Consider the following 11,365-nt stretch of genomic DNA (forward strand, 5'->3'; position numbering starts at 1 on the left):
CATCGACTCATAGCAACCCTATGCACAACAGAACAAAACACTGCCCGACCCTGAGCCAACCTCACAATTGTTGCCACGCTTGAGCCCATTGATGCTGCCACTTTGCCAATCCACCCCTTTTTCTCTGACCCTCCAAATTACCACACATGTTGTTGTTGTTAAGTGCTGTCGAGTTGGTTCTGACCCACAGCAAGACTGTGTAGGGTTTCCAAGGAGTGGCTGGTGAGCTTGAACCTCCAACCTTGCAATTCAAACTGGCTTGCTGTCCAGTGCATTAACCCACAGTGCTACACCAGGACTTCTAACCAAACATAGATATTGTTAAATTGAAAGCTAATTTACACGCAACCTTTCACCAAAAACACAATATTGTTTTAATAGGAAAGTTTGTTGTAGACAAAGACAGTAAAAACAAAGGTGTAAGTCTTAAAACAACATGATATACATAGTCAGAAGTGTTTTGAATGATTTTTCTGCTCTCTATTAGCCTATCTCTTCTTTTCTGTCTGCTTTTATATAAATGAAATCTTTTCTTTTACCATTCCATTTATCTCTTCCAGATTGTTTAATAACTATGTCTATGCATGTATGTATTGTGTGTAGTTTTTGTTTTAGTGAATGCCCTTGAGTTTCCCATATATATCTGTAACTTAACATGGTCAACCTTCAAAAATGTTCTACTCCTTAACAAACAATATGAACCCTTTATTATCCTTTTGTTGTTGAATCTATTTCTCCTTATCTATGCCAAAAATATGTTGACAGTATTTTTACTCTAAGTAATTGTTTTTAAATGCCATCAGGTTGATTCCGATTCATAATGACCCTTTATAGGATTTCTCAGGAGTTTCTGCTGGGTTTAAATTATTAGAGAGGACTAAGTAGAACTCTAATGAATATATTAAAGTCTCTGGTAGTGAACATGAACATCAAAGGTAAACAAATATTGATTAATAGGACATTTTCCCTATGTTTTCTATCACTTTAATCATCTTATCAACAATTTAACTTATAATTTAGAATTGGTATAAGATATCATTGTGTTTTTTCTATCTTCTGAGAGGTCTAATTCTCATCAAGAAAAAAACAACACTGTAAAATTTTTCTGATTTGAGCAGAAAGAGATCTCCCACTTTTCTTTTCAGCTGGCATCTTCCAGGATATCCATATCCTATTGTGATAGATTGTGGGAGAAAGATGAGGCTTTCTGCTCCTCCAAAGTTGGAAGATCCTCAGTGGATCAAAGGGTCACAGTGGATCAAAGTCAAATCAACAGCACTTAACAACAACAACATTATGGTAGATGGAGCAATGATCTCCCAATGATGTCCATGTCCTAATCCCCTGGACCTGTGAAAAGATTGTCTTACTTATCAAAAGGGATTCTGAAGATGTGATTAAATTAAGGATTTTGAGATAGATTAGCCATATTACATATGCCTAATATAATCACATAAGGAGCTCTGGTAGCGTAGTGGTTACGAATCGGGCTGTGAACCTTAAGGTCAGCTGTTCGAAACTACCAGCCGCTCCGATGGGAGAAAGATGAGGCTTTCTACTCCCATAAAGATTTACACCCTCGGAAACCCTGTACAGGGTCGCTATGGGTCGGAACCGACTCGACGGCACTTAACAACAACAACAACAATATAATCACATAGGGTTTTTGTTTTATTTTTTGTTTTGTTTTAGAGACAGGCAGAAAAATCAGAGTGAGAGGAGATTTGAGGACAAAAATAGAGGTTAAAGTGAAGTTTTCTGAACATAGAGAAAGGGACATGAACCATGAAATGCAGGCGGCCTCTGGAAACTGAAAAAAAAAAAAAAAAAAAAAAAAAAGCAGGAAATAGATTTCCCCAGACTCTCCAGAAGTACTGCTTCCCTATAGACACTTTGACTTTACTCTCCAAATCTTATTTCAGAGTCCAGGTAGCATGGTGGTTAAGCATTTGGCTACTAGCCAAAAGGTGGACAATATGAATCCATTAGCCACTCCAAAGGTGAAATATGTGACAGTCTAGGAAACTCCATGGAGGATATCTGCTCTGTTCTAAGGGTCAACATGAGGCAGAATTGACTAGATGGTAAGAGGTCTGGCTTTTTAAAATAGATTAATTTCTGACTGTGACCTCCAGAGTATTAAATTAATAAATTTGTGTTATTTTAAATCACTGACTTTACTGAATTTGAAAAATTGTTACAGCAACCATAGGCAACTTCCATTAGTCTTTATAGGGAGTGTTGTGGCTCCATATGATAAGCACTGGACTTTAAACCACAAGGTCCTTAGCTTGAGCCCACTAACTGTTCCACTGAAGAACGATGAGGCTTTCTGAAATTAACAACCACAACAACTCATTTTATGGATATTTGTGTTGTCTACTGTGGTTGTTGTTTTTAAGTGCTGTGGAGTCATTTTTGACTCATAGTGACCTTGTATAGGATTTCCAAGGAGCAGCTAGTGGGTTTGAACTACTGACCTTGTAGTTCACAGTCCAGTGCTGATCCTACAGCAGCACACCAGGACTCTGGTGTTGTCTATTAGAAATGCATTTACTGCAAAATCAGCAAAACCAACTAAATGTTAAGTTGATATTTAAACTCCTATATCTATAACCTCAGTCCTCTTAGTGTAAAAAAGTTGTTTGAACCACAAGGTCGGTGGTTCAACCTCTCCAACCAATCCTTGAAATCACTATACAGGGTAACTATAGGTCAAAACTGACTCGATGGCACTTAACAACAACATGAAAAAAAAAGTTGAATTTCTATATTCAGGACTCTGATTTAGTTCATGATATCACTTTGGAGACCAGTCATTTATTTTTTCTGTTAACATTCCTGACTATTAATTGCATTTACAAAAAAAAAAAAAAAAATAGAAAGGGGTTTGAAAGATGGTTTCCTCCATATCTTTGCTTCATTATTAGAATAAATATAGGAAATGGCATGGATTCCAAAAGAAATAAGCCTGCAATGCATAGTTAAGTTTCTAGCTTTAAGAAGGTCCATGCTTTATAAGTTTCTACTTATTGTTTTTGTTGTTAGTACCATTGACTTGTTTCACCTCACAGCTACCTTATATGCCACAGAACAAAACACTGCCCACCCTTGTACCATCCTCACAATAGTTACTATGTTCAAGCCCGATGTTGCATCCACTGTGTCAAATCATCTCATTAAGCTCCCAGACTAAGACACACTAGGAAAAAGTATGAGATGATCTATTTCTGAAAAAAGAAAAGGCCACTGGAAGCCTTGAGAATATATTACTATTTACTATCTGTGAAATACTAAAGCATATTTTGCTCTCTGAATATCTGTATGCCCACAAAAGAATCAAATGATGTAGAATGTGCATGCATTACTTTGTTTTTTAAGTGATAACTTTATCCCAGGCTATTTTTTTCAAAAGGTTGTATGACTCTCATCAGTCAATTATCTCTTTTCTTCTGCAGGACAGTTAATTATTTATTATGTCCCTTGTAGCCATATTTCTCCATTCTGTGATGTACTGTAAATCCTAGCCTTTTTCCCTGTGACTGGGAGCATGGTGGCTCTGTAGGTTAATCACTGCTTGGTGGTTCAGTCTCACCAGTCATTCTGTGAGAGAACAATGAGGCTTTCTGCTCCAGCCTCAGAAACCCTACACTGGTTCACTGTAAGTGGGAACCCACTTTGTGTCACTTAACAACAACAACATGCCTGTGATTGTGGACAGATTTTGAGTGAATTGATAATGAGGAAGGGTTAAGGTGGAATTAAGGATTAATGTAGAACAAATGAGTAAGATTAAGGATAGCACTGTAGGATAAGCACAGGAATGCTAACCGAAAAGCTGATGGTTCAAGATTACTGGCTTCAGAAACCCTATATAGTAGGAACAAACTCCATGTCACTTATCAACAAAACAAGGAGTAAGAATTGGTGTGGTGCTTTGGATTAATGTGCTGGACTGCAAAGTCAGTTTGAACCACAAGGTCAGTGGTTCAAGCTCACCAGCCGCTCCTTGGAAACACTATACAGGATCACTATGTGTCAGAACTAACGCAGTGACACTTAACAAGTATTAAGGAGGCTCCTTCATTACCAGAGGGTATAACTCAAGTCACCATCCTTAGTCTTCCTTGGGGGCATGGTCTAAGTTATCTTTCTTGCTCTGGACTATGCAACTGGGTCACCTCCATCTAACTGTTAGTTCATGGGACTTGTGGCCTTATTACCAAATCTGATTCACCAGCTCTGGCAGCCTTATGCATCAACAGCCTGTCCTGTGACCTGCCAACTTGGGTTCTTCAACTCCTGAGACTATGTGAGTGACCAAAATACTGCAGACTAACATCTAAACTACAGATTTGATACTTTCCAGCCTCCACAACTGCATGAGCCATTTCTTTGACAACTATGAGTCTGGTGAGATGTTGTAGTCTATTGCAGAATCCTGGGACATGAGAGAGGGAATGAGTGGTGATTAGCATCACGGATCATGAAGTAGTATGTTGTTGTTGTTAAGTGCTGTTGAGTCGATTCCAACCCATAGTGACCCTGTATAGTATTTGCTAGGAGCAGCTGGTGAGCTTGAACCATTGACATTGCAGTTCAAATGGCTTTGCAGTCTGGTGCATTAACCCACAGCATCATACCAAGACTCCATAAAGTGGTATAGATACTGGAAAAGTTGGATATTTGGGATATCTGTAACCTCCACCTTCAAAAGCAATTATTCATGCAATTGATGTCCATTTGGTTGGACTCACAGCAATAACCCTGACTCACTGGAATGTGTGGCTGGAGGAGAAGGAAGATAAATGGAAGAAAGGAACCTTTGATTTCTGGATGTGATAAAATTCATCCATGGATTTAAGGAGCTGTTATGTTGCATCACTTACCCAAGGTAAAAGTTATTTATGAAACATACAATTTGTAGATGTAGATTTAACTCCTAAGGAATTAGCTAATTGGATGCATATACAAATGCAGAGTGAAAGGAAATGGCAATGCATATAGTCCCTTGGTTTCTATTAACAGTAATTGCTGTAATGCCAAGGAACATAATCTAGGGGTTTATTGTAACACTGAACCAAGCAAAGATTTGGTTCAGTCAAAAATGTAATCAATTATCTCAGATCTGACACAGACAAGAAAAATCAGATTAGAACAAAAGGAATAACCCCTACAACTGCTGGTCACCAAGATGGCATTCCAAGAAGGGATTGGTCAAAATCTAGAATTTATTGAAATCTGGGGGTATACTGTAAAGGAATTGCTTCAACTTAGATTGGTATCATCAGCTTCCTGAAAAAACATTTCTAAAGTGGATTGTGAAAAGGACTAATATAGGGATGATGTCTTTAGCTTTGAATGCTGTTTAAGAAGAATATGTTTGCATTGATGCATAACATACAACTCACTATGGAACAGCCATTAACAGTAATATTAGGCCCATTTATATGGAAGGCTAACCCAGAGGGGACAGCCAGGTTGGAGGACTGGATAAAAATTGCAGTAAAATCAGATTACCCTGGGAAGGGAAACGGCCACTCTCCCCTTCTAAATACTCAATGAAGCACACCAGAGGAAGCAGCTAAATGTGTTGCTTGTGGAAGCAATGTTGAAATGTCTTTATGGTGACTATGATAGTCATCCAATGGGTATGCTCTTTATACAGATCAAGGCAGTTGAAATCATCTAGGGAGCTTCTTTTACATGGGCATCCCATGTAACTTTTCTTCTGCAAAACAAAGCAAAAATCTGAGAAGCTATGTCAATGACGGAAGAACATGAAATCAACATGAGACCCAAGATACGCAAAATGTCTCAGGTGATGTTGGAGAAACATTTGAATAAGGAAGGCTGTGCACAAAATAGCTCCATAATAAAAGGGAAATTGTTCATACAGGAATATGCTATTAGGGGATTGCAGGGAGGCAGACACTGTATCCTCAAGTAAGTATCCTTTTTACCCATAGGTCCCAAAATAATCATTTGAGAAGCTGCCATAGTCCATTGCCACATGGACAGTGTACTATGAACAACTTTCTGCTGATCAGCTGAAGGTTGCTTGGTTCACAGATAGCACTTCCTGAGTACATGGACAACACTCGATGTGAAAAGTTGCTACATTAAAATAAGCTAACCTATAAGGTAAGAACAGGTCTGTTCAATTGGCTGAACAGCATTCTGTCTTCCATCTGTGATGAAAGAATCAGACAATGGTGAAAGCACATATGTTTAGATTTTTACTGATTCATGGGCAGTGGACAACAGCCTGGCTCCATGATCAGGCAAACTGGGAATGGAAAACCGGATTATTAAAGGGACAACTATGTTTGGCAAAAATCCAGGAAGGTAATCTTGGAATTTAAAGGACACATCAGAATAGGACACATCCATGCCCATCAGAAGAATACTTTTCCTGGATCAGAAGGTGATTGGAATCAATAAGCAGGTATAATTTGCTCCCTTGAGGTGACCAATTGGGTCTACAAAATGAGTGAACATGGGGGTGCTGCAGCAATGCAGTAATGGACTAAATCTCAACACATCTTTCTTGCACCCTCTGAGACACAAAATACCATTAAAGACTGTTCTGTCTGCCTGCAAGAAAGACAGAAACTACCTATAATTAAGGGCAGATTCCTCAGGGGAAGGTCCTACATGTAGGTATCTGGCAAGTGGATTATATTTACCAGTGGTACCAGGTGGCTACAAATAGGTCAGAAATTTACAGGAGTATATACTAACTCTGGACTGGACTTCACATATCCTGTACTGGATGCAGATGACAAAATCACCACTAGGGAATTAGAACAAAAGATACCATACCAATTTGGGCCACCAACAAGCTGATCCTCAGAAACCATATACAGGGCCACTATGAATTGGAATGACTTGACAGCACTTGAGAATATGAAAATAGACACCATGTAGAGAAAATATATGGTTCATTAGAACCAGTGACTGAAGACCACATAAGACATGAATGATATATGAAGAAATCAAAGACTATTAAAGCAAACAGGAAAGAAAGAAAAGATCAAAATGGATGTCAGAAGAGACTCTGGAACTTGCTCTTGAGTATAGAGAAGCTAAAGCAGTACGAAGAAATGAGAAAGAAAAAAACTGAACACAAAATTTCAAAGGGCAGCTTAAGAAGGCAATGCCAAGTATTATAACGAGTTGCTCAAAGATCTAGTGTTAGAAAAGCAAAAAAGAAGAACATGTTGAAAGAACTGAAGGGGAAAAACAAAATCAAGTCCTGTGCTGTATTATTAAAGGATTCTATGGGGACAATAGTGAATAATGCAGGAAGCATCTAAAGAAGATGGAAGGAATACACAGAATCACTGTACCAAAAAGAATTATTTGCTCAACCATTTCAAGAGGCAAAATATGATAAAGAACCAATGGCATTAAAGAAAGAAGCCCAAGACAAGCCTCTAGTAATTGATGAATTACAAACAGGAAATTTTCAACAAAATGGTGCAGCACTAGAGGTGCTCATCTATCTATGCCAAGAAATTTGGAAGACTGCTACACTCAGTTGATTGTAAGAGATCAATCCATATTTGTGCCCATTGTGCCCATATTTATGTCAGACCAAAGGGATAGAGAAAGGTTTAAAATTAGGAAAGGTGTGTGCCTAAGCTATATCATTTCAGATTACTTATTCAATCTGTATGCTGAGCAAATAGTCCCAGTAGTCTAATTATATGAAGAAGAGCATAGCATCAAGATTGGCAGAAAACTTTAGTAACCTGCAATATGCAGATGGTGCAATGTTGCTCAATGGAATTTAAAAGATCAAAGACTCAGTCTTCAGTATGAATTGTACCTCAGTGTAAAGAAAACAAAAATCATCACAACTGGATCAGTAAGTAACATTATGATAAACAGAGAAAAGACTGAAGTTTTCAAAGACTTCATTTTGCTTGGATCCACAATCAACACTAATGAAAGCAGAGTCAAGAAATCAAAGGAATATTGCACTAGCCATGTCTCTTAGAAAAGACCTCTTTAACATGCTAAAAAATAAAGATGTCAGTTTGAGGATTAAGGTGTACTCTACCCAAGCCATGATATTTTCAATTACCTCATATGCAGGTGAAATTTGAAAAATGAATAAAGAAGATCATAGAAGAATCGATGCATTTGAATTACAGTGTAAAGAATTTTGAAAGTACCATGGACTACTAGAAGAACAAACAAATCTATTTTGGAAGAGGTACAGCCAGAATACTTCTTAGACATGTTGTCAGGAAGTATCTGTTTCTGGAGAAGGAAATAATGCTGGAGAAAGTGGAGGGTTATCAAAAAAAAGGAATACCCTTAATGAGATGGACTTACAAGTGGCAGTAACAATGGGCTGAAACATAAAACTAATTGTGAAGATGGAACAGGACTAGGCAGTGTTTTGTTCTGTTGTGCATAGTGTTATTATGAGTTAGACCAAATCGACAACACCTCTAAACAACCAAAACAGGGAGTATGCTGTAGGATAAGCACTAAACTGCTAACCACAAAACCAGCAATTGAAATCCACCTGCTGCTCTCAGAAACCCTAGTCATTATGAGTCAGAATCTATTCCATAGCATTTAGCACAAGGAGTAAGGATTAAGATTAAACTCAAGATTAAGGATGCTTAAACTCTGGTAGTGTAGTGGTTATGTATCAGGCTGCAAACTGTAAGGTCAGCAGTTCGAAACTTCCAGCTGCTCCATGGGAGAAAGATGAGGTTTTCTGCTCCCATAAAGATTTACAGCCTTGGAAACCCTGTTCAGGGTGACTATGGGTTGGAACTGACTCAATGGCACTTAACAACAACAACAACATGACTTAATGGTGTTGGAGGAGAATATTGAAAGTGCCATGGAGTGCCAAAAGAACCAATAGATCCATTTTGGAAGAAGTGCAGCCAGAGTGCTCCTTGGAGGCCAAGATGGCCAAACTTCATCTCTCATACTTTGGACATATTGTCAGGAGTGACCAGTCACTGGAGAAGGATATCATGTTTGGTAAAGTGGAGGGTCAGATAAAAAGAGGAAGACCCCCAATGAGATGGATTGGCCAAATGGCAGCATCAATGGACTCAAGCGTGGCAACAGTAATGAGGTTGGCCCAGGAACGGACAGTGTTTTGTTCTGCTGTGCATAAGATTGCTATGGGCTTGTACCGACTTGATGTTATCTAACAACAACAACAATGACTTGACTTATCACCCTTAGTTTTTCTTAGGGATATTGTCTAAGCAAATATTTAGGAATGCTTCATCAAAGTTCTTTCTTTTGCTCTTATTCATGCATCTGGCCCATCTCTGTATGACCTCCAGTTCTTGGGCATTGTAGCATCACCTGATCTGATTCATCAGCCTTTTGTATCAGCAATTTATCCTCTGACCTGTCAATTTGGCTTCCTGAGAATATTTGGGTAAAATCAATCCTCCAAACTGACCTCTGAACAGTAGATTTGGGACTTTTCAGCCTGCACTCTTGTGTGAAGCATTTTTTTGTCAATTGTCAGTTCTGTGAGAGGTTGCAGTGTATTGTAGAACCCTAGGACATGAATGAGTAGAGGAGAAATTATTGATACCAGGAATTACGGAGTGGTATAAGATTAAGGAGCTCTGGTAGTTGAGTGTTTATGAGTTGGGCTGCTAACTTCAAGGTCAGCAATTTAAAACTACCAGCTGCTCCTCAGTAACCCTAGAAAGAGTCACTGTGGGTCAGAACTGACTCAATGGCACACAACAACAAGATATTAAAAGAATTGGACATTTGGGATATTGTTAACCTCACCTCATAAGGAAGCCTCATGATAAAACCCCTAAGAGAGTATAATGATAATTAAGGTTTTTATCCTCAAAATTGTGCTTTGGATAAAGAAAGAAAGAAAACATAATTTTCATATATTATTGATATTTAAAATATTTTGGTTATAAGTGAAAGGAATCCAATATGAATAGCTTGTTCAAGTAGCACTCATTTTTTCCTAAATTTAGGATGAGATTGAACAACCAAAACTTTAAAAAAACATACCATGCAAATCTTTAAAATCCCAGGACTAAGTGTAATCACAAGTCCTGGTGCTGTAGGATAAGCACTGGACTGCTAACTTCAAGGAAACCCTTTGCAGAGTTGTTATGAATTAAAATGGACTCAATGGCACCTAACAAGTGGCCTCGGTATCCCAATTTTCTGAGACAGATCTGTCTGGTCAGCCTTTATCTCTGCTTCTTTCTGCACATTAGATTTGCTTTTTAATACTATGGAACTCAATTTTCCATAAGCCAGGTCTTGTCACTCCCAGAAGTTCAAAGTTTCATTTCTAGCATCTATATCACCAGAGAGAGATTGACTTTCCTTCCTACTAATAATATACTGGAGGAAGATTCCGATGGCCATACACTGGCCTATTTTTCAAGCTCTGAATAAATTCTTGAGAAAATTGCATGAGAAAATTGTTTTCTTATGAGAATCAAGTTATCAGAATACACTCCAAAATATCCATAGAAGAATGAGAAGAAAGGAGGCATCATAGTCATACTGGAAATAAATAAATAAACAAACAAACAAGCAAACAAACAGACAAAATAGAGAAAGAAAAAGAAAAGAAATAATCAATAAACATGCCATATAATAGTTCCCATTTTCATAGACATGTCACAAGATAAAGGGATAAGAGTTTAAAGGACAAAGTTTTCCCAAAACATAATGATCATGTACAACACAAATCTTTACTGAATAAATTGAATTTGTGAAGGAAGAGGAGACAAAAGTTAGAAGGTTTCAGGCCTTCAAGAAAATGAAAATATCACCATAGAAAGCTTGTAAGTCCATCTTCTGCCTATAACTGATTGGAATACCTAAAATGGGGCTACAACGTGCCCAGTGAAAGAGGCTTCCTGCAGAGTCTCTGCATTACGTATGACTATAGGTGGAGGCCTGAAACACGTCAAGAATCTTCAGAGATAGGAATTTTCCACTTGAAAGGATGAGCAGACCATCCTGAAGCAGCTAGAATAACAGAAGATACTTCTTGAAAGAAAGACTTACAGGAAAAATACCAAAAAAAAAGAGGCAGACCAACTTTTACTACAAGAACAAGCAAGTTGCTTGCCCAGGAGACATCAAGGCAAGTGGTTGGGTACCCTCAGTGCAAACCCCCTTCCAAGACTAAGACTCAGTGGAAATACATGCTCTGATTGGTGACCATTTGTCATCATTGAGGGAAAGTGAGGGAAAAACAGCAATGAAGCTGCAAGCTAAGCCCTACAATGTTCAATAGACCCCTGTGAACCTGGGTGGAGACCTGGTTGGCCAGCATTGTGGCAAGACCTGGGGACTCTTCGGCCCAGAGTCAGTGACA

This window comes from Chrysochloris asiatica, unplaced genomic scaffold (genome assembly GCF_000296735.1).
Source record: "Chrysochloris asiatica unplaced genomic scaffold, ChrAsi1.0 scaffold00208, whole genome shotgun sequence".
Classification (NCBI taxonomy): Eukaryota; Metazoa; Chordata; class Mammalia; order Afrosoricida; family Chrysochloridae; genus Chrysochloris; species Chrysochloris asiatica.